At 38.9% G+C, this 25,008-nt stretch overlaps 1 protein-coding gene and 1 pseudogene across 5 annotated transcripts in view; one reads left to right on the top strand and one right to left on the bottom strand.

Annotated features, from left to right (window-relative positions):
* EXOC4 (exocyst complex component 4) overlaps positions 1-25,008 on the top strand; it is a 945,346-nt gene that overhangs the window by 319,008 nt on the left and 601,330 nt on the right. The window lies entirely within an intron of this gene.
* On the bottom strand, positions 18,337-20,311 carry LOC140530953 (X-ray repair cross-complementing protein 6 pseudogene; annotated as a pseudogene).

The raw sequence follows: 25,008 nt of genomic DNA, 5'->3' as shown, positions 1-25,008 counted from the left end.
TGATGGACTTTGTCAGTTCTTCTTGCAAAATCATTAACTTCCCATCACATAGGAGAGAATGAAATTATTATACAAAGAAGCTGATTCATTGTTTAAAGTTTCATCAGTATAGTGCTATTTTCTGTATTTTGCATTCAAATTAATTGATACTGGGTCTTCCCCTCCCCCCCTTCTATTTTATATTTTTCTTTGTTTTAAGGCTTGTCATGGCCAAAGATTTGATCATTTAATCCTATTCATTATGTACTTCTCTATAGTCGTCTAGGTTGATCTTTGAGAAACTGATAATGGTCTGTTGCTAGTACCATACTCAAAGTCTTTCCAGCATAGTAGAATCTGTCAGACCTTGTGTTCAACTCTCATTCTCTTTAGGAACCCATTAACAAGGCATTGAAGTAAGACTTTTGTGATATGAAGTCAGATGGGCAGCCTATGGAACTAATGTATCATTATATATACCTTGCACAAACATAGCCAGTGGACAGTAAATTGGACCAGGAATTGGTCCAACCCAGGAGAAGGGTTTGTATAGCATTAGTAAAATTTTGCCTCATTTTGAATGCCCCTCCTTTCATGCCTGTCCCAGCTTATTCTTGAAATATATACCTGTCTTTTAAACTGAAATAGATCGATGATCTCATTTTGGGAGTTTTTCCAGTGATGCAGATCTAAACTCATCCTGTGCAACTCTTGTCCATGTCCCCTCCATGTGCATTCTGGAGGCCTTGCTTGCTTTTTCCTGATATCACAAGGGTACCAGAAGAGGAATCTGGCATTCCACCTATAATCACTTGCTCTTATCTTGTGATTAGTCCATCTTCTCTCCTTATCCCACATCTTTCTAATGACATTCCTTACCCTTGTTTTTCAGAATTCTTCATTTATTATGTTGCAGCCTGATCACATGGACAATTTGCTTCTCGTTTCTTTTTTTAAAAGCCAGTACTTAATTTACTTCAGTGGAGAACTCCTACTTCTCCTATTGCTCTGTTTACTTTGTCTTCCCTTTTTTACCCTCATTGTCTTCCTTTGACAATCTTGAGCCTTTGTTAATAAATGAATGTTGACAGACTTACTGTAGTTCATCAGTTCAGCTATACTCTTTCCTCTTCCCCTCCTACCTTTCCCCCTTTGTGTCTTATCAAACCCCAAACTTGAGTTTTTATCCAACTCTTCATGACCCTATTTGGGGTTTTCTTGGCAAAGATACTGGAGTAGTTTGCCATTTCTTTCTCCACTCCATTTTTACAGATGAGGAAACTGAACCAAATAGAGGCAAAAACTTGCCTAGAGTCACACAGCTAATAAGTCTGTGAGGCTAGATTTGAACTCAGGAAGGTGAGTCTTCCTGCCTCCAGGTCTGGCATTCTATCCACCATGCTACTGCCTCTGTCATATACTTCTTCTATTCATACACTCTTAATGCTGTTGGGGAGTAAGGTAATCATTCCCCTTAGATTCACTGCTGATTATTATTTGATCTTCACTGGTCCTGTACTTTTGAATGTCAACCCTTTTATTCCTTTCTGATTCACTTTCTATCATACTCTCCACAAGAACAAATTTAAATCTTTTTTCTTTACAGACTTCCTATACCAATTCTTTCAGTCTCTTTCCAGCAGAAGATTTGCTTCATATTTTACTGAGAAAACTGAAGGTATCCCTTTAGCTCCTTCTCCTCCAAACCATACCCCAAAACCCTTCTATGCAGTTCCCATTCTTATTTCCTTTGCATGCTTGTGCCTTAGAGCCTCTCTTCTCCTATCTCCTCCTAGAGCATACGTCTGTGACTCCTTCCCTGCCATCCCCACAACCAGTCCTTAAAATCTCTGTTCTTAACCTTGCTATCCCCTCAAGCTATTGTCTCTCCTTCATAGCCATCTCTCAGAAAAAGTCATCTAGGTTATTGCCTCTATTACTTTACTTCTGATACACTTCTAAATCTCTTAAAAACTGGCTTCAAACCCTCTACTTAATTCAGACCACTCTCTCTAAGGCTGTCAAATAATCTCTTAACTTTAACAGCTTTTAATGCCCCCTCCTGGGCCCCTGCTCCCATCCTCATTCTGTTTGATCTCTCTGCAGCTTTAGGTACTTTTGACCATACACTGATGTTTTCTTTTCTCCTATATTTTAGAGTTTTAGGTGGTATAAGAAGATGTTTAAATCCAGTGTCTGTGGGGGAAATTGTTTTTGGTAGTAATAAGACTTTTTGGAGCTCCTTAGTTCACCATGAACCTATCCCATCTACTCCTGTCACAGAAAGAATGCAGGATAGGGGAATGTGGAAGGGGGCATCAACACTGAAATAGTCAGAAAGGTCTGGTAAACTGACGGAGAGTAGGAAGTGAACATTGTTTCCTCTTGCTTTCTTTTATCAAAACTGTTTTAGTTTTTTCTTCCCAAGCTTTTGGGAAGTTCAACACTGAACTTGAGAGTGTATGTTTTTGAATGAGTTAGAAGGAAATATACTGGTTCTAAGTTTTGATCTATGTGTGTGAAGATGAATAGTTAAATGAATTTACTTTTGAGCATCTATCCCAGTGGAAGCATAACAGACTTAGGACTTTTCATATCTGTTCCAGAAAACCTCTTGGCCAAATTTAGACTTTGATTCTGCATGTTATGTAGTATAAGGAAGAGGTTTGAAGATTTAAGAAATAACTAAAGATTCCTGATAGCTTGGTTCAAAATCTCACTGAAGAGAATTTCTCTTATTTCAACTTAAATTGCTACATTTTGGATTTAGAGAGAATGGCAGAATGACATTAGTGACAGGGACCTCTGATTGTTTCCTAATTTACCTTCCTGGTGCCACCTAGCCAGGGCTATACATAGCACCTGACCCTCCCACATAGATCACTAGGCTTACTGTACTCTTAAAAGTCTCAAGGAAAAGATAGTCCATGCCCTGTCAGTGCCTAGCAGCAAGATAGATAGACAGTTATGGAAATGGATATGTATGCACTCAGAGGATTCTTTTTATATTTACTGGAATGCTTTCTGTCACAATTTAAACCCATTTTCTCTTGGGTGGTTGTCTTTGAAGAACAGCTGCTACTATCCTCCATGTAATAAGCTTCCATATATTTGATACCTATTATTAAGTTATCTCAAAGCCTTCCTTTCTCCAAGCTAAATAATTCCAGTTCCATTAAGCATTATTTACAAATTCTCTTTTTCCTTAATTCTTCGTAATTTTGGTGGCTTTTCTTCTGGCTCTTCTTTGGGAAAGGGTAGTATAAGGCTATAAAAGGGCAGTATAAGGCTATAAAATGAACCTGCTGTTAGAGGTACCATCTGCATTTATCCACTATACTAGTCAAATGCTTTGTTGGTCCTTGAACAGAAGGCTCCATGGAAACATTTATTATTTGTTCAAATATGGCCATAAAAATTGGCTTTCCAATCATATTTAAATCCTCTTGACAGGCTGTGAGTGACAGAAACTAATCTTATCTGCTGGATAGCATTTTAAAAATGATAAATGGACCCTCAGTCTTTAGTTAACCCATAGATGAAATTAGGTTTATCTTATTTAGCCCCAGAAATAGCATTCCTTAGAAATTTTTGAATAATACCTCTCTGGTAGAAGTTAAATAGCAAAGGCCAGGGGCTACATTTTGATGGTGATTATTTACATATATTTTGGGACTGTCTTTTACCACCACATAGAGGTGCTTTGGAGAAAAGAAATTTGCTTTAAGATCCCACCATACCTCCTCCAAACAGAATGCAGGATTCTTGAGGCTCTAAGAATATGACTGAACCTTAAAAAAATACCCGGTTCGATTGAAAAAATAATTGTTCAAGGTGAATTTTGCTGTGCACTTGGGCTCACCTGAGAGTGCATCATAATCCCAGCTTCATTTTTAGAACCTAAAATACATTTTGAAATGTGTATAATCACAGCATGCCCAGGGCTAATATCTTCATTGTTTTGTCTGTGTTCTCCCTAGTCCCTTAATCATTTTAACACCAAGTTAAATTGATTTCTGGTAAAATTCCTGCTGTTAAAATGGCTTTTCTTAGTGACTTCCTCAATCCATTTGTTTCCCCAGTGGGAAGCTGATTTACCTGAGTTCTCCATGTGATTCTATTATCTTTGTTTTGAAATTGTCTTTTCTTTTTCAGTTTGGATCGAGGACTTCGGTACCCATTTTTGTTACTCCTATAACAAATTAAATTAGGTCACTTCACAGTGTCCCCTATTTTTTTATTCTTTCATCTTAATTCAAATTTCAAGGCACCAGCACTGTTCTCTTTTCCTCTGTTCTAGTCTTGATCACCCGGACATTGTTAATAAGTTCATTAGATGGTTTTGTGTAGGGTATAAGGTTTAGCCAAACAATGGGAATTAAAGCAGTAATCTTTTGTATTCTGCATCTCAAGCAGAAGGATGTTGATGTGCTGGGATGAGGTAAGATCATAAGGTGTTAATTAGAACCAAAGGCTGGTGTTACTGGACTGTAGTGTGTGAGAGGGGAAATAATTGGAGGCTGCAGAATGGATGGACTCAAGTTGTATAGACCTGTGAGAGCTATATAGAGGAGTTTAGATCTTATAGGGAAGTAGAAAGCTACTGGCACTAAATGATCATGGGAGTCATACAGTCAGATGTACATGTAAGGAAAATAACTTTGGTAGAAATATGTAGGATGACCTTGAGTGGGGAGAGACTGTCCCCTTTCAACCCAACTAAGAAAATTCAACTTTATATGTTTTCTGTGATCTTCCTGATTATGAATGTGGTATACTAAAAAGACCATGTCTCAGGGGCTCAGGCCCATTCTTTCATAGAATGCTCCTGGGTTAATAGTTCAAAAAGAGAGATTGGGTTTCTGGGCTGGGATGAAACCACAGAACTCGTTATCATAGTCTGTCAGAATTAGAGAGGACCTTTTTAGATCATCTTGAAAATGAACTTATCCAAGATCAAAGCTTGCTAATGACAGATCCAGGAAGGATGATCAGAAAAACACACTGGACCTGAGAATCTCATTGCCAAGCTAAAGTTAGATGAGCAGAGAGTCAGGTTTGCAGATTTAGAGTCATGAACCCTGAAGGCCAGAGACAGGAGAGGAAGGGGCGGCATCACTACAGTTCAGCTTCATAGACAGAAGAGGAAGAGGAGGTAGGCTTGAAGGGACAGTTCATTATTAGGGAGCAGAGTACCTCAGGAGACTTCAACAGTTGTCTGCCATAAGACATCTTTTTCTCCATGCAGTCTTGGTCTACAAATTAATAATTTTTGCAGGCTTAACTTACCTACTTTTCACAGAGGACCGGCACTTTGAGTTGTCACAGACAGACTTGTTCTTGCTGTTTCTTACCTTGACTTGTCTGTTTTCAAAGAAGATGTATTTGCTACATGATTAAACTGCAGAGATGTTGGGCTAATGGGAACCTTAGGTCATTTAGGTCAACCTCTGAATTTTATAAACAAGAAAATGAAGCCCAGAGAAGTAAATGACTTGCCCAAGGCCGCAAAGCTAGTTAATACTTTCCGTTGACTATAAACAATGTGATAATTTTTTTCTTGTTTAAACCTTTCTTGTGAATCAAATCTAAATAAAAATAAGTTGTAAAATAAATATGTATTTTAGTTAAAAATTATGCTTTTTTTATAAAAGCCTTGTGGTTAAGGATTTTAAAAATGCTGTCACTACCTATACTAAGAAATACTGCTGTATTCACTTTCGGGATTCCAGTGATAACCATGACTGCAAATCTTGAGGGGTTTATGTTATCATGCAATTCTCCTAGGACTCTACTTGTAACATAGCCTGATTACAGGCTGTGTCCAGTTCACTTTTCCTATTCTCTTGGTTTAGTCACAGAGTGTAATGTCATTAATAGATACTCACCATTGGAAAACCTGTTATGAGTCACTACTGTTTTTAGTGCGTAAGGGAGGATTGTTCCTTTTGTAGGGATTTTTGAATTTGAATTCCCTGTTTCAGCATATCGTCCACCATTATTTTATTTTCTGCTTTATGTGTCCTAACATATTCCGCATTTCTTCACTTTAGGTTGCATTTCATGTGTTGATCAGTACTGTGGTCCCGAGTTTCTAAATCTTTTCGTGGGAAAATTGAATAGATTATATAGATATTATAGAATCAGGAAAGTTTAGTGGCCAAAGCAGCTTTCAGCTACTTAACTCTAGGTACTTGAGCTAATGAAAGCAGCTTTTATAATTGCCCCTTTCCACAGCTTGCTGCTGATGTGTTACTCCAAAGAACTGAACTCCTCTAAAATACCTTTTGCCAAGGAGAGAGTTTCATAGACATCTATGTGCTGAGGAAGTGAAACTACTCTTGTGACACAGTTTTCAGGAAGTTATTTCCCTAATTCAGTTATCTAGAAAAGTGGAGCAGTTCACCTCTCTTCTTATCTTTTGAGCTTAGAGTAACTTTATATTTAGATAAACTTCCCATTCTTTGCCACTTCCTAGCAATGGGTAGAGCTCACTCAAAAATTTAACTTCTTAAGTCAATATAAACCCTTCCGAGTCATTCTAGAAAACAGCCCATTATCTGTTTCTGCAGAACATTTTAAGCAAAATTTAAATACACCTTAAAAGCATAGATTTTTAAAAAATTCCATTTTTATGATAAGTTGATGGAATGAATCACTTCTCTTTTGAATTAATCTGTGTTTCTACCTGAAATATGGCCTATAAAAACAATCTAGTTGATATGAGGATTAATGCCATTCTATTTTTATCTTATCTAGTTAAGAACCCAAAAAAGAAATTTGCTCACTAGAAAAATAATTGTAGGTACTCAGCAAATATTTGTGAAATGAGAAAATAATTCAAGACCACAGGGTTTAAAAAGAAATGTCTATGTATCCAGTCTGTAGTAATACAAAAGAATGCTCATCTGTAAATCTTAGAGAGCTTGTCGTACACAAGCATTCAGTGTATGTGTGTGTGTGTGTGTGTGTGTGTGTGTGTGTGTGTGTGTGACAGACTGACAGACACACACACACATATTGGATACAGCACTTGTAGTCAAGAACACTAAGTTTCAAGTCTTCCTTCTAACAAATACTAACTGTGTGACTATGGAAAAGTCACTTTGCAGCATTCTAGGCAATTCTGTAAGAGTATAAGTTTCAAATAATTATTGATCTGTATCAATAGAAGGAATCTCCATGCTAGGAGTTCCATAGAATGAAATCACTGCTCTGAGTGAATAGCCAAAGACAACGAAACTTCAGTATACTGTATAGAGGTAAATTATTAACATTGTCACAATTGCAGAGTTTTGGCCTCTGATATACCACTTGACTTAAACTGGGGGAGTGGAGGGAGAAAGGAAAGAAATAAGCATTTATTAAACACCCACTATGTGTCAAGAAATTTACTAAGTGGTTTGCAAATATTCTTGGATTTAATACTCACAATAACCTTGCAAGATAGATGCTTTTATTCCCATTTTACAGTTGAGGACAAGGAGATAGAAGGTAAGTGACTCAGACTTAAGTGTCTGTGATTGAATTTGAACTCAGTTGTTCCTGACTCCAGGCCCAGTGCTCTATGCATTGTTCCAACTAGCCGCTAGTATGTTACAGTGGAAATTGCCCAGGACTCAAAGTTGGGGGACTGAGTTTTGAGTCCTGGTTCTGCAGCTTATTCCCTTGGACTGCCGCTTTCTCTGTCTGGATCTCTGCTTCCTCATTTGTAAAAGAAAGGAGTTTGGCTCAGTGCTGCCCAAGATCCTTTCTAAAATCTCTAGTCTATAGTCCCATGAGTCCCTTTATTTCCAGATTTTGTTCACATGAAAATTTCTTGGGCTTGGAGTATAGCACAGATCTGTTGTTGTAGTTGGGTGTTTGAAGTTGCCATGTTCACTTTTTGGAAAGAGAGGAAAGTAGCTGCTGTGCATTTTATGTTTACTGCTCAGTAGTTAGTCTTAGAATATGTCAGAAGTAGGTTTAAAATGGAAATGTTTGAGGGTTCCAGTCCAGGGAATTGATACAGAGGGTATGTCAGTTGTTCTGAAGTCATATTCCAGGATTTTGTCATAGGCTGATGTAGTGCCAAAGCATACAGATCTCCATATGGTGTTTCTTTCTGGTTTTATACCACCTGTAATCTAGCTGATTTTCAATCACTTGAATTTACCCAAGAGGTAAAGCAAAATAAATATGGAAATGAGAATAAGATACCAGTGTTAAAATGCTGAGTTTTGGTCTGAGTTACTGTTATTACAGTAATTACTAAAGGAAAAAACAAATTTATTTAATGAGTGCATTAGTAATATAGAAGTCATGTTTCTAATACCTCATTAGCAGCAGGGAGCGATGCGTCCATTTCTGAATTGCTGAATGGAGAATGAAATTCATTTTTTTATTTTATTGAGTTTTCAGGAGAAGATGGGAGTTAGTTCATTTTGGGCATCTTTAAGAGCAATAATAATAATGAATTTAAATGCGTTTTCATGGTTCAGGAATAATGGTGTTGTGAATGACATTTGGCATTTTGATTGAATATAAAAAGTAATAAAACTGGTTGTATTCTGATTGTATGATATTTGCAGTTGTTTTATGTCATTAAGAAAATATGACTTCAAAAATAGGAAAAAGATGGCTCTATTGAACCATGATTTTCATCTCATAAAAACTGTTCCTGAAGCTTGAGAGTTATTAATTTATGTGTTATTTAGCATTGTTTTACACCACATTTTAAATGCCTTAGTTTTTTTTTTCAAAAATGTATTTTTTTTCCATAAGAAAGATCAATTCAGTGAGGCTACACCTATACCTATACTTATACTGTGTTTATTTAGATCTAGTCCCAAGGTATCCTGGGATGATTGCCCTAAGACTTGTGCTTTGGTAGGCCCTTTGTGCTACAGGCATCTGGTCAGTGACATGAGAAGCAGCTCTTTGGGGTAAGAAGAACATCAGATTTGAAATTGAAAGACCTCACTTCAAGTTCAACCTTTCTGAGCCTCAGTTGTTGCATGTTTAAAACAGTTTAAATAAAGCTTTCATAATTTATTTTATAGAGTTGTTGTTGGTGTAATGGGTCTGGTAGATACACAGACACATTGCATTAACCAAGAAAACTGCAGGGATCTGCGCATGTGCCAGACTCCCATTACACCAGGAAGGCAATTTAAATACCCATATATGCTTTTTAAATGTGAGCTCTTGTTATATTTGAAAATGTTATATAAATATGACTTGTGATTATATTTAATATAGAATTAAGATGGAGGCAAATTATCAAAGGGATAGTTAGTGACTACCTACAAAAAGAGATGGTGGTTATAAAAAGCTAGCATTCCTTCATCAAGAATAGGTCCTGTAATATTAACTTCAGTCCTAGTATAAACATCACTGGTCTATATCACTCCCACAAAGAATGGGAGTTTGCTATAGGACACTGAAATGTAGAAGCCACAATTTTAAATGATGATTTTAAAAGATTGTGATATATTCCAAAATTTGTAACACATTTTGATTTCACTTGTACTCCTCCAGCAATTAAGAAACAATAAGTTTAATTAACATATATTTAGTAAAACTAATCTGTTAGAATAGAAAACTATGAGATGACTTATTCCTTATCCCCCACAGTCAGTCTCCAGGTGAGCTACTTCTTGGCATACATCTCCATCATGATCCACCTCCTATTACACAACCCTTTCTAGTCTTACCAGCAGTGACTTTGTGGCCTTCTGTGGTCTCTCCCTCCATGGTTTCTCCCACCTCTCCTAGCCCTCTACCCTGGGGTCTCTCCTCATATTCAGTTAAATTACTTCAGGTCCTATTTGTATTATTTTCACATCATGAATTACAAAGCTGATTTGAGGGCTAAGTTCATTTTTCCTGCTGTTTTGCTCTAGGCACCAAAATAGTTAGCTACAGTTTTGTTGACAAGGTTATTAGATTGATAGATGAAGGGAACGACATAGATGTAGGTTACCTAGATTTTTGTAAAGCTTTTAAAAACATGTTTCATGCCATTTTTTTGGACACAATGAAGAAATATGGTCTAGATGATAGGTACAGTTAGATGGATTAGAACTGGTTGAATGATTGGAGCCAGTGAGTCGGTTACTAATGTTTCAGTGTCACCTTAGAAAGAAGATTTTAATAGAATGCCCAAGGAATGTCCTTGGTTTTTACACACACACACACACACACACACACACACACACACCCCCCATTTTAAAGAGATTTTTACTTGGCAAAATCATTTTGGTAACTTATCTATTCTGATTCTATAACTGTTCAAGTCTTGGTACCTTATTTCATTAGTACAGAATACAAGCTTAAATTATATAATCTTATGTCTTTTTTCCACAATACATTCTTAAAATAATTTTACTTAATTTGTAAATGAAATATGTGGGGTTTCAGAGAGTTATAAACATGTACTCTAGCTCACAGGTGTTTTTTTCTTTTTTCTCTTCATAACAATTCCAGATTCACACTAACATATGCTGAAGTATCAGTTTATATGAGTCTTCCCAGTTTTCTCTGAATCTCTCTCATCATTTTTGGGTGAAATGATATTTTATTACATTCATATACCACAATTTGTTTAGCCATTTGATGTAGCCAACTGATGGTTACTTCCTTATTTTCCAGTTCTTTATTATAACAAAAAATGCCTGCTTGCTTTTAAATTCAGGTGCTTGGAGCTAGCCACATCAGCTCGCTCTCCATATGGAGGAGCCCTAGGGTAAGAAGCTCTGGCCCCCACACTCCTGAATGAGAAACAAGATATGTCAGGAATAGTGTCAGACAGATGGGGCCATGACTAGAAGTCCTTTCCATTCTCACTCATTTGTATTTTTATATGCCCTATTGCCAGGCCTAGAGGCCTGTGGGCTACCCGAGTCTTACCTTACCTCTATCGGAGGTCTTCGGCTGGCCAAACCGGATACTCGTATGAGAGAAGAGACCGATCAGAGTCGAACAAGGGTTGAGCTTTATTCAGGGTTCTGGTTACAAGTGCAGGGGAATTCTTCCTTAGGAGGGAGCGAAGAATCTCCCAAGGAGGCAAAGATCTTACAATAAGAGATTGGAAGCAGAAGTGTAAGTGGGGAGAGAGGGGGAGGGAAGAGCGGAGAGAGGAAAAGCGGAGCCTTCTGTCCTGTCCGCGCCCCTCCCGTGCTAAGAGCGCTTTCAGGCTTTCCTGATCCTAATTAAGCTCTCCAGCCGCATAGTTTGCACCTGAATACCGTGCTGTTAGATAACAATAGGTGTGCCCAGATCCGGGACAATCTCGAGGGCGGGGAGAGCTCTCTCCCATCACGTTTCTTACGGGAAGAGGCGGAAATACACGAGATAGCTCGGTTCACCTCGATTCCCAGTCGTTTCCTGGGGGGCCTCGTGAGAACTCTAAGATTTAGAAGTTCCCACCTTTACCCGCCCGAGACTGTCCACATGGAATTGAGCTTCCATCCCCAGCACCCTATAACTATTTTTGACCTTTTTAATACAAATCTTGCCAAGGATCTGCTTGTTATAGTACCAAAAAAAAGAAAAAAAAAGGGATAGCAAAAAACCAATTTCTTTGAAAAAATATGTCCATTGTTTTGATATTTATTCCTCAGTATTAGAGAGACATCTCTAAATCCTTATCTCTCTTCTAGAATAAAAAACAAAAACAAAATTGCTTTCCATCCATCTCATTGTATTTCCTTAATTCCACTGTTGTTGTTGTGTTTGTCTGTTGTTTTCAAAGAGGACCATGGCATCAAGATGATGAAATGACTTGCAGTTGACTTTGATTTGAGTGACGGAGGGCTGTGGAAGGTCACCAGCCTCACTTTCTTCTCCTGAGTCATCTGGGTCCAGTGGCCTGATATTCATCAGGGTGACTGGAGATAGCCCCGTGTGAGATGCTGGCCCTTTCAGGCTAATGTCCTATAGCATTCTCACTTTGAGTGCAATACATCCTTTCAATGAATAGACTTCTTTAAGTAGTTACTCAAGGGATGGCCCCTTTAATAAAAAAAAACAAAAACAAACAGGCTTCCTGGGTATAAGAGAAACAATTACTATTTAGTAATGGTACTCTGAGCTAGGTAGGAGAGGACTTGTTGTCCAGGCTATGAGCTCCAGAGTCAGTTGGGTTTAAGGCTTGATCTTTGAACAAGAAATGTAGTCAGTAAACCCAGAGGAAAAAATGGAATGTATCTTCCTCTGGGTAGAACAGGAGGAGGAGGAAGGGGAAGAGGGGGAGGATAGGAGCTGGACTTCGACCCAGCTTCTTGCTTCTGTGAATTTTTTTTATGGTTTTGATGAAAAACCATTTATTTTCTCTACTACTTAACACTGAAAAGAAAAGAAAAACAAAAACCTTATAAGAAATAAGTCAAGCTAAACAAATCCCCATATTGTATCTGATTCTCCATGACCCAGTTTGGGGTTTTCTTGGCAGAGATAATGGAGTTTTGTGCCATTTCCTTCTCCAGCTCATTTTATAAGATGAGGAAACTGAGGCAAATAAGAGTTAAGTGTCTTGTCCAGGGTCACACAGCTAGTATTTGAACTCAAATCCTGCCTCAGACACCCCCTAGCCTAAACTTCCCAGTCTCATTTTCCTTATCTGTGTGTGTGTGTGTCTGTGTATGTGTGTGTGTGTGTTTGCCCTTTGTTGCCAAAGAAGACCGTGCCATCAGAGAAATGATGACATGACTTGCACTTGACTTTGTTTCGAGTGAGGGAGGGCTGTGCAGGTCACCAGCCTCATTTCTCCTCCAGAGCTATCTGAATCCAGTGACCAGATATTCATCAGGATGACTGGAGATGACCCAGAATGAGGCAGTTGGGGTTAAGTGACTTGCCCAAAGTCATACAGCTAGTGAGTGTCAAGTGTCTGAGGTGAGATTTGAACTCAGGTCCTCCTGACTCCTGCACTGGTGCTCTATCCACTGCACCACCTAACTGCCCCTAGACAGAGAACCTAGGCTCTATGTGGAACCTCGTTATCTGTAAAACAAGAATAACAATGGAGTTGTTGTTGGGAGGATCAAATGAGATAATATGTATAAAGACTTTTTACAAATCTTAATGTGCTACAGAAAGACTAGCTATTATAATTGTTAATTTTAATATATTTTAGATTGTTATATATGTAATGTAATGTATAAATATAATTTTATTGACATATTCTTACATATGATAATTATTTATATTGAAGATAAGTAATACTAACAGTAACAACCACAAAGTACCCACAAGCCTCTGGGCTGATAATAAGGCAAATCCCTTGTCTCTTGTATGTGAACATAGGATCTCCTGGTTATTTATCGCCTATTTGTATTATCTTTAAATCTTGGAGATCATTGCCTTAATATTCACTGAAACCATATTTCAAAGAATATTTGAGGGAGCATCATAAGGTTTGCTCTGGGTTGGATTACAAGTTGAAAAGGTTTTGGCTAATGTTCAGGCAGTGGAGAGCATGTTGCCCCCTTGGTTGCTCTCCTGAGTACAGAGGCAGCCAGCCTCCTCTCTGATCTGCAAATAAGGCTACACAAAGAATTATGCTCCTTGATGGTCTGCATTCATGAAGTACTTCACAGTTCTAAAAAGCCTTCTTTCTTCCCCATAAGAGTCCCAAGAGGTTGGAAGTTCAAGTGCCTTTCTTCCAGTTGGACAGATGAGGAAGTAGAGGCAGTGTTAGAACTGTATACCAAATCCAGGATTCTTTCCTATCATTCTACCTCTTTGTGATTTATCTTATTGTCATGTTCTAGAAATGCTGTGTGTCAGTTAAATCGAAATTTAAATACTTTAGAGGAGTTTGCTATTTAAAGGAACAGTATAGTGATTTTTTTTTTATTTCAGTAAAGTGTAGAATCGATAGTTATGTGCAAAGATTACTTGACAGTTTTTTCCAGGTTTATAAGTTTGGATTTTTATCAATTAGGTTTTCTTTTTATCAAGTCATGCCTGTTGGATAGTGGCACCTGTAGGCATAGTATAGTATTGAAGATGAGTTCTGTTATAAAATACAGTAAGATCCTACTAGAAAAATCTCACTTTTCAAATTATTCTCATATAATCATGGTCCAATTTTTAGGTCTTGTCTATATGCCCTTATGATGTCATTTTCTTTTGAGAAAGTTTTTCTGAGGAAATTTGGAGGATGTAAGTACTTGAAAAGATCTCAGAAATAGTGTTGAACTTTTACATTATAGGGCCTCAAATAAAAAGACCAGGAAGGTCTTCTGACCCATTCTTAATTACAAAATATTCAAGTCTATTAAAAAAAAAAAAAACAACCCATGTAACTGAAATCTGTGTAATTAAGAATACCAAACTTGGCTCCAGAGAAGAATTGAGAAGATAACCTCCCTTCTTTAAAGAGGTGTGGAACTGTGTATGTGAATCTCGTTTATACTGTTGGACACAGACCACATCACTGGACATTATGCTTCTCCTGTTCTCTACAATTCAGTGAAATTGGCCTTACCTGTCTGTTCTAAAGATACTCCCCTTGGAGTTTCTCTGCACTCTCAATCCTCCCTGCTGAGAATGCATTGCTTCCTCTCTTCCCAGAGTCCTTCTCTTCCATAAAGGTGCATGGAGTTTTCCTTGATTCCCCAAGACTGCTTTGTCCTCCTTCCCAAGCTACTGTTTACTTAACTATTCAGTATTTACTTGCACTCTGGTTATAGTGCTTATATTTATATATGCACTTGTTGTTTTCCCCATTACCATGTTAAGTCCCTTGCAAGTAAAGATTGTGTCATTTTTTTATACTTGTATCCCTACTATAGTGTCTAGAGCATAATAGGTGCATATTAAATGCTTTTTGATTGATTGTTTGATGCTTTTTCTGAGGTACGTTTTCTCCTCTCTATTTAATTTTAATTTTAAGACATGGCTCACTGAGTAGAGGAGGAAGGTGAGACATCCTCAGAAATCAATATGATGTAAAAACAGAAACCATAAATAAAAATAAGATTTAAAAACAAAATATATGCCATTGGAGCAGTTGCCTCATTAGTATCGACACGTATGCTCATTATGCTTTCCAATAGACTTCAAAATGACATTTTTTTATATGATCCTCATGAATCAGAAGACCAGTTATTGAGGTGCTAGACTCTGTGCTATTAAATATGTGGAAACCTTCCCTAATCTGTTCCTCATCTTTCCTCCCTGTTTTCCTTCATGATAATAGAATAGCCATTATCATGCCCTTTTTCTCATCATGGTGAATTGATAATGAAATTATGAAATAATGGCAGGCATGTCTGATTCTTTTGGAAAGATCAGGATTGGCATCAGGAAGCGGGATGGCAGTCACAGTTTCATAAGGCACAAAGAAAATGGTGAAAAAGGTACAGAGGCAGATAGCTATAGCATTGAGGGAAGGCAGTATAGTGGAAGGGTATGGGAAGGGGAAAAAGGAGAGAGTGTCTTTTGTAGTTGGAAGTTCTAGGTAGGATGGACCCAGTGGAGATGGAAGAGGGCAGGGGTTGGGGGTTGGAGTTTGAGTTTTTTTATAGAGTTTTGGGGACAAACATTGACTCCTTTATGCTCCATTTTAGTATATTAACATATTCAAATATTCTCAAAGTTGTTAATAAAACTTCAAAATAATCATTCCAAAGTTATAAGCAGCTTTTTGATGTTCTGGTGGTCTGGAGCTGTGTAGGTCTGGATTTTGTCTTCAGTTTACATATAATGGACCAGAACTTTGTCAAGCAGCACCTTGATATTTTCCAATTTGGCACACATATTACTGGGATGTGAATTTTAGTTCATATGTGGCACAAGTTATAAATTATGCTCCTTTGATCTTTGGGACAATTTGTATGTGACTTCTGGGTTCTCCTTTTGACTAGAAAGGGAGGTGGTGGTCAGGTGGACTAGAACAAGATACAATTTTAACACAATGGTTATCAAATCTGTTTTTTTTAAAGAGGTTTGCCATTACACTGACCCATGTGTGACGGGGCAAAGATCCCCAGATTTAGAGCCAAAGAACCTGATTTTGTGCCGCCTTAATCCATCTATGACCTTGAATAAGTTTTGTAGCTCAGTTTCTGTTTCCTCATCTGTAAAATGGCAAGTTAGACTTTATGACCTCTGAAGTCCCTTCTGGCTTAAAAACTGAGATTTTATGATCTCGCATGCCAGTTTTTGTTAGGGAAAGAAAAGCCTTGCTTTTGTACTGATACAGTGGCCTTTACACTCCTGGTATTGAGATGAATGAAAAGTCTGAGAGACAGAGTTTCTGGGTAATTAATAATACATTTATCAGTTAGGTTAGATGATTATCAATAAATTGATGGTCAGTGGTTTCTCATAGTAAGCAAAAACACCTAATGGAGATGCTAAATGCCTTAAATATTTTTAGGAAAGGAAGTGCCCCTGACAGGAGAAATCAGCCCTGATTGGTGAAAAATTATTGAGGGGATAGACATATTAATGAGTAGGTACATTAGAAGTCTTCAGCTCCTTGATCCAACCATTCTGGAGAGCAATTTGGAACTATGCCCAAAGGGCTACAAAAATGTGCATACCCTTTGACCCTGCAATATCGCTTCTAGGACTGTATCCCAAAGAGATCATAAAAATGGGAAAGGGTCCCACATGGACAAAAGTATTTATAGCAGCTCTCTTTGTGGTGGCCAAGAACTGGAAATCAAAGGGATGCCCATCAATTGGGGAATGACTGTACACGTTGTGGTATATGAATGTAATGGAATACTATTGTGCTATAAGAAATGATGAACAGGAAGACTTCAGAGAGGCCTGGAAGGACTTATTTGAACTGATACTGAGTGAAAGGAGCAGAACCAGGAGAACTTTGTACACAGCAATAATCATAGTGTGCAAGGAATTTTTCTTGTAGACTTAGCCCTTCACAGCATTGAAAGGACCTAAAAAATTCCCAAAGGACTCTTGGGGCAAAATGGCTTCTACATCCAGAGAAAGAACTATGAAATTGGATTGCAGAATGAAGCAGACTGTTTTGTGTTTTGTTTTCATGGTTTCTCCCATTCGTTTTAATTCTTCTATGCAACATGACTAAGGTAAAAATGTATTTAATAAGAACGTATGTGTAGAACCTATATAAGATTTCACACCATCTCAGTGAGGGAGGGGGGAAAGAGGGGTAGAGAGGGGGGAAAATCTGAGATATATGGAAGATTGTAGAAAACTGAAAACAAATTAATTAATTAAAAACGTCTTTAGTTCCTCCTGCTGAGAACTTGGCTTGATCATGAGATTCAGCTTCCTCCAGAAAGCTGAACAGAGAAATCTGTCTCTACCCAGACCATTCTGGTTGGTTTTCTCCTTCTTGAACTGGGTCACTCTAAACTCCAGCATTAGATTGCAAGGCTTAATGCTTTAGGTATGGAATACATCTAGATTAGACTCTGTTTACACTCTAAACAAAAGGAAGGTCTTCTTCTTGGGTTGGATCCTTGCCTGTTCCTAGAAGATTTGGAAAATCTCATCTGTCAGCAATGTCCTTCAGAGACTGACTGCCTGCCTGCTGGGGCTGGTTCCTGAATGAGGAAATAGAAAAAAAAATCATAATTCTAATTTAATAATTGATTAATATAATAGAAAAAATAATCACTTCTCTCAGTATGCTGTTGGAAATTCAGAAACTTTCAACAGTTTGATGTCGGGTGAATCACTTAGCTTCTCTGCTCTCTAGTTTTCTCATCTATAAAATGCAAATAATAATTTTTACAGTGTTGTTGTTGGTGTGGGAAAGTGCTTTTAAAATTTTAAAGCTCTGGAAACTTGCGTTGATGATGGTGATGATAATGATGATGATGGACAGTGGATAGTGGACTGGGAGTCATGAAGACCTGAGCTCGAATGCAATCTCAGATTCTTACTAACAGTGTGATCCTGGGCAAGTCATTTAAATGCTTTCTCTTTCAATTTCCTCATCTGTAAAATGGTGATAATAATATCACCTCTGTTAGAAAGTTGGTTGTAGGATCAAAGAGGGTAATATTTGTAAAGTGCTATGTAGACCATAAAGAGCTAGATAACTAACTATTAAATAATGAAAATGTACAAAATATTTAGGGAACACCCATCTAGATACTATCAGAGAAGTAGCCTTCACTTCAGAATGGCCTAGAGCTATGAATTTTAACATTTTATTCCTTATCTGAGATATTTCTGGTTTAAAAAAAAGCAGATATTTTTTGATTTACTATCATGTTCAGGATTGCACAATTGGTTTTAAATTGTGGGAAGTAGTAATCCCAATGGAGAGGTAACATGAAAACAGTTTTTCATTTTAGCTAACTTTGGCAAGTGGTTAAGAAATAAGTAGACTTTTAATTTCAATGTGATTCATTTTCCCAAGGAATGAAAAACCTATGGCCTTTTTTCTTATTTTTCTTTTTTTTCTTTTCCAAAGAAAGGCAGTTCTCTTTATTGGTAAACAGTAAACAGGGCATGGTGAGGATGAGACTCCTGGAGCCCATCAGGCCTACTGGAAACGTTGCATCAGCAGGTCCAAGAGCTCCTGCTTCTTGGTGCTGTTGGCCTTGAGCTGGTACATGCGGCAGGCCTCTTTGAGGACAGGCACTGTGAGTTTGCCCAGGGTGCCCTTCTGAACATGGGCCTTGAGCTCCTCCTCAGACAGCTCGAGCTTCAGCTGTTTCTCTCCAGGACCACCACTGTCTGGTTTCCTCTTTAGGGCCTTCCTCTCAGGGTTGTAGTCAGGGGGGTAGACGAGCTCCTTGAACTCCTCCACCAGGCTGCCCAGTCTGACATCCATCTTTTCAACTTTGGGCAATGTCAGGTCTGGTGCGAGCTCACACTCCTCCTTCTCCAGGGCCAAGGCCTCCAGGTTTCGGAAATGCTGCTGCAGCTCCGGGTTCTCAAAGCTGTCACTCCAGTACTTGAAGCGGAGTTTTTGGACAATCGCCTTCGTTTTGTCCACCTGCTCTGGGTTGGCGGTGACTTTCTCAGTAAATGGTACCTTCCTTTTGTCATCTGCATAGGGCAGGAAGACGAGCTGGAAGCCTGGAGGGGTCACCTGAACTCTCTGGGCATCTAGCTCCTCCTCCTGCGGTACCAGGGCCACAAAACATGGGGGGTGTTTTGGCGGGGGGTGTATCTTCACAGTGCCAACACCCTCTTCTCCAGGCACTTGGTGAGTAAAGCAGCGAACAGTGTTGTACTTCCATTAACCAGGGATTCTTCTGGGTACACAAACAGAGAAGGCCTCAGGAAATGGTGCTGCTTCAGCATAAACAGGGGCTTGAAGCCAATCAGGACAAAGCCCGGCTCATCAAATCTCTTCAGCTCTTCTGTCTCCTCCTTCTCCATCACAATCTGATGGCCTCCATAGATCTGAGCCCTCTTGGTGTCACTGGGCAGGAGCAAGCTACCCGTTTCTACATTAAATGTTCGGGTCTTAGCTTTCACCTGTTCATTTGTTTCCCGGTACAGCCTGACAGGAGAAGGCTTGAATGCCTTCTGGACCATATTGAAAATGCCGACAGTCAAGGCCACACCCTCGCCCAGTTTCAGCTTCAGTCTGGCCAGACGGCGTTTCCGGGTCTCCTTGGCTCGAACCTTCCTCAGGAGGTCTTCCAGCCTGCTTGACTCCTCAAAGTGAACCCCAAGGTTCTCATCATTGGCTGAGGTAATTATGTCCCTGTAGAACAAAGAAACGTCAAACCCTCCAGGCTTCTTCAGGTTCATAAGGTCGAGGAAGATACCTGTGTCACGGAGGTCACTGGCTTTGGTCTTGGCCTGACTGGCCTTGGCACTATCCTTGCCATGGGGATCGTCATCATTGGTGAACAGCATGATCCGCTTGTGACTCAGCTTGAGTCGGACCCCACTGAAGAGGTTGGTGCAGACCCAGAGGGCTTTACTCCGGGAATAGTCTGAGCCGTGGCCAATCAGTTCCCGGAAATGTTTCTCTCCTTTTTCTCCCTTAAACTGGTTGAGCTCACATATTCGTTTTGCACCTGGGGTATCCAACTCATGGAGAACGTAAACATTTTTGAAATTCACTGAGTTCTTGTCTTTGTCAGTGCCATAGAAGACCACCGCCAAGAGGTCTCGGTCGCTGCCGATGATCTTGCTGCTACACACGCTCTGGATACACTGGATGGTTAGGTCAAAAGAAGTTCCTCCATCTTCATTCTGGGGTTCAAACATAGCTTTGGAGGTATCAACTAAGAAAATCAAACTGTCCCGTCCAGAATACTTATAGCTTCCTTCGGTCTCGGTCCTCTCCTCCTGCTCCTCCTCCCCCTCGTCTTCGCCCTCCGTTTTGTAGTACGACTCCCACGCCGACATGATGCTCGGGGGCCTTGGAAGAGGAGAGGCGCTCAGGCCGAGGGCCGGCTTCCGCGCCGGACCTGCCCCCCCCCGCCCCGCCAGGAAGGGGTCCCGCAGGGAACCCCCAGCCCTCCGGGAGCAGGTGAGGAAAGGGGCGCCCCTCCCTGCCCCCAGCCTCCGTCCCAGCACGCTCAGAAATGCGGCCGAGGTGCGCGCCCAGCGGGGGGGCCCAGCGCGCCCACCCCCTAGCTGGTGCGCGGAGAAGCAGGGCAGCTCAGCGCGGAAAGCGACGAGGAAAGCCCTTATTTTTCTTTAATAAAGAATCTAAAAACCAGTTATCATTTCCCTTTGTAATAGTTCATTCATTTATTCATTATTCACTCATATTACATGTAAACTTTTTTCCAGTAAAGAAGAATAGATGTCATCCCTGCCCGGAACGACCTACAGTCCATGGAGCCTGCAGTCTAGTAGGGAAAATAAGACATATGCAGAGATAACTGTAACACCAGGTAGAATGTTAAAGTACAATAAGATAGGTACAGAATATAATCTGAAGGAGAGGTTTTTTAAAGCGGAAGTGATTTTATAAAGTTTCATAAAAGAGATAATATTTGAACTGAAAGTAGAAGGATGATTTGGAAATGACATTGTCATCGTCATCATCATCATCATCCTTGAATTCATATGATGCTTTTACATTTGCAAAACACTTTACAAATATCTGACTTCATCTTTGCAATAACCTTGGGAGATAGAGACTATTTAATCTCCATTTTACAGATGAGGAAATTGAGGTGTATAGAGATTGTGACTTGCACAGGATCACACAGCTAATATGTGTCTGAAGTCAGATTGAACTCAGGTCTTCCTGACTCTTGGTCCAACACTGCATCCACTGAGCCACCTAATTGCCTAGTTGAAATGAAGTGAAGATGAAGGCTAATGTACATCGAGGAAACAGCATGAATACAATTGTGGAGTGGCAAGGCATGAGAATGTTTGAGAAGAAGTTGATATTCCTATTTGGCTATTGAACACCAGCCTCTATGGGGGCATGTTTTATCTACACTTTCTGACTCCCCCAATACCCAACAAAGTGCTCTGCCTATTATAAGAGCTATTTATACTTATTGTGATTGAATAGGGATTACATGGGATAGGCAAATGGTAATGTGAAATAAGGCTAGAAAGGTATGGTGGTGCCAGATGGTCAAGGACCTTGAATGGAGTTTGAAATTTTCATTGAGAGATTTTTAGCAAAGAATGACATTGAAATATAAGAGTAAAAGATTTTAAATCTGTTGGCAATGTGCACGATATATTAGAATAGGGAGAGGGGGATTTTAGGAGACTATTGTTCAGGTGAAAGGTTGTACTAAAATGGTAAGCCTAAGTAGAAATACAAAGAAAGGGATCAATAGGAAAATCCCAGATTCTCAGTCCTTCAGAGGTTATTTAGTGTAGCCTCTATCCAAAGCATGAACACCTTGTGCATCATTATCAACTGTGGTGAAGAATTCTCTATCTCAGTACAAAACTCATTGCACTTTTGGATAGCTCTGTCAGGAAATTTCCCTCTTAAGTAGCTGTACCTTCGAGATATTTCTGGAGTAAAAATCTAGATTGAACATCTCCTGTGTACCATCCACAAGATGTCACTGAAGAATGGGGGAGATTTTTTTTAAGAGACATTTTCAACTCTAACAGATACGGCATTATAACACTGCAAACAGTTTTATAAACAAGTATCTTTGGATATATCTATGGATACAGTGCATGGTACTTGCCACATAGTAGGCATTTATTAATGCTTGTTCAGATTGAAACATAGCATGACAGCATTTCGTGTTTGGAAGAGCCTTTGAGAGTTCATATTACTAACATATCATGAATTCTCCACTTTTGTTGTTAAGGTATAGCTTAAACTTAAGTTACACTAAAACTAAAAATTCACTTTTGCCAGACATAGAATGCAGGTTTCTTTTAATCATCAAAATATTGTAAATAGTTGCCTCTTGGATTATGCATTACTTCTACTTTTCTACTGAGAATTGACCAGACATTCTAGGCTTTTCCTGCCTGAAATGAGCTGTATATCATAGAGAAAATAATACTGACTAAGGTGATTTTACACCAACTTCATTGTTCCTGTTGGTTGTTGCCCATAGTTGAATTGTTGCAATACATCTTGGTACCTATACTTTTTAACTTGTCACCAGATATGTTTCTAATGGATTGTTGTAACTTTAATGAAATCCAGTCTTGCTGAATCACTAAACTTGGTTTCTCCTGGAAGGCTCTTTATTGGGACCTGACAGATCACCTCTCCAGTGCTTCCAGACGTCCTGGCTCTCTAATTCTTCTCCATAACGAGTTTTGTGCTACATGATAAAATATTCATGTTAAAATAGGTTCTAAACTAATTATCTGCAGCCAGCAGTTGCCACTGCAGTCATTTGCTGTTAGCTTGGCTGAAGTTAATGGCTTATATTTCAGTACAAATAGTCCCTTCTGGCTGTTTCCTGTCTCTGATTCTTATCCTAAATGGAATTTCCATACATATCGAGAGTTAATTCTTCTTATTTTGAAAGGAGCTTTCTTGTCCTACTTTTTCCCATCCCATTTCTTTATGATTAGGTCGGACCCCCATCTCCTCCCCCCCCCAAAAAAATCTTGAAACTACTCTTGCATCTTATCCTGAGACAAAAACTCAGCAGCCTCTATCTCTGCATTTAGCAGGTGATCCAATTAGGCTTTAAAGGAAAACAAATACATTAAAACCTTGGTTCTTTCTCAGTCTGAAATCAGTTATTTTGATTAGGGAGTGGCCTACATCACAGAAAGAAAAAAAGATTGATGGATGCTTCTCAATATGATATGTCTTAATGAAAATGGGATGAGCTGTCCAAGGAAAAGGAGGGCAGATGAAAAAACGATAGAGGCCTTAGGGGATACCTGAAATTAAGAGAAGAGGAACCAGCAAAGACAGTGGAATAGTTATCAAAATAAAAACCAGAAGAGAAAGCTGTTATGGAAGCTAATGGAAGTGAAAAATTGAAGAAACTAGGAACTGAGAAATCCATCAACCTTCGATAAGATAATACCGTTGATAACTATAGAGAGATCTAAAATGTAGTGGGGAGGGATCCAGAATAATGATTGAGATGTTTAGTGTCAGTCTTAATTTTTATTAATAATAGAAGAGTAAATGTATACAGAATATGCTTTCTGTCATTAAAATGTTATGCAATAAATTTCAAAGACTTATAAAATCATCTCTCTGTATTGGCCTAACTTCTAATTTGTAACCCAATTTTATTCAACTGTGAAAAGGTAAAAGTGGTTATTCAAAGGTAGATAGAGGACTAGTCTGTCCATCTTGAGGGTATTTAAGAAGCAATTGACATTTGGGCACTTCCAAAAGTCTCAATGTAGTCTGATTTTTAAAATGACTTAATCGGTATTAATTACACTTATGAACCTCTCATGTACTTGTTTTGGATATGACCTATTTCCATTACTAAATTGTAAACACCATTATGTCTTACTCACCTTTGTTATCTTTATATTTAGTGCATATGCAATAAATATTGGATGGATGAATGTTGTGTTGACAGTTTGGGTTTGGTTTCATTGTATAATTGAGGACTTGGAGTCAGGAAGAACTGGGTTTAGATCCTGCTTCTGGTATTTACTAGCTATGTGACCATGACTCTAGAAAATCACTTAACCTCTCTGTGCCTCAGCTCCTTCATCTATAAAATGAGGGGATTAGATGTTCTGTCCACTATGGTCCCTTCCAGATCTAAATCTATTATTTTATGATCCTCTGTGACCAGTGAAATTCTTAGAAGCCTTATGTATGAATTTTGTAGTCCCTCTTAAAGAACATGGATAATCCCTGGAGATTGTTTTTGAGAACTGTTTTGGGAAGTATTTGTTTCATTGGCATTTTATTATTTTGTTTTATTTATTTGAAATCTGTATTTGCTTAGAATTTTGATCTTTGTTACCTACTTCTGGGTTATTCAAGTTGAATGCATAGTGGAAATACACCTGAACTATGGACTGATTTCTTTCTTCTTTTTTTTAAATTAATTAATTAATTAATTTAACTTTTAACATTCATTTTCACAAAATTTTGGGTTCCACATTCTCTCCCCTTTTGTCCCCTCCCCCCACCCCAAAACACCGAACATTCTAATTGCCCCTATCACCAATCTGCTCTCTCTTCTATCATCCCTCTCTGCCCTTTGTCTCCATGTTTTCTTTTGTCCTGTAGGGCCAAATAACTTTCTATACCCCTTTACCTGTATTTCTTATTTCCTAGTGGCAAGAACAGTACTCGACAGTTGTTCCTAAAACTTTGAGTTCCAACTTCTTTTCCTCCCTCCCTCCCCACCCCTTCCCTTTGGAAGGCAAGCAATTCAATATAGGCCACATCTGTGTAGTTTTGCAAATGACTTCCATAATAATCATGTTGTATAAGACTAACTATATTTCCCTCCATCCTATCCTGTCCCCCCCCTTCTATTCTCTCTTTTGATCCTGTCCCTCCCCATGAGTGTTGACCTCAAATTGCTCCCTCCTCCCCATGCTCTCCCTTCTATCCTCCCCCCAACCCTGCTTCTCCCCTTATCCCCCACTTTCCTATATTGTAAGATAGGTTTTCATACCAAAATGAGTGTGCATTTTATTCCTTCCTTTAGTGGAATGTGATGAGAGTAAACTTCATGT

The sequence above is a fragment of the Notamacropus eugenii genome, chromosome 3 (assembly GCF_028372415.1).
Source record: "Notamacropus eugenii isolate mMacEug1 chromosome 3, mMacEug1.pri_v2, whole genome shotgun sequence".
NCBI classification, from domain to species: domain Eukaryota; kingdom Metazoa; phylum Chordata; class Mammalia; order Diprotodontia; family Macropodidae; genus Notamacropus; species Notamacropus eugenii.
Note: the sequence above shows the minus strand (reverse complement) of the source record. Positions and strands in the feature narration are given on the sequence as shown.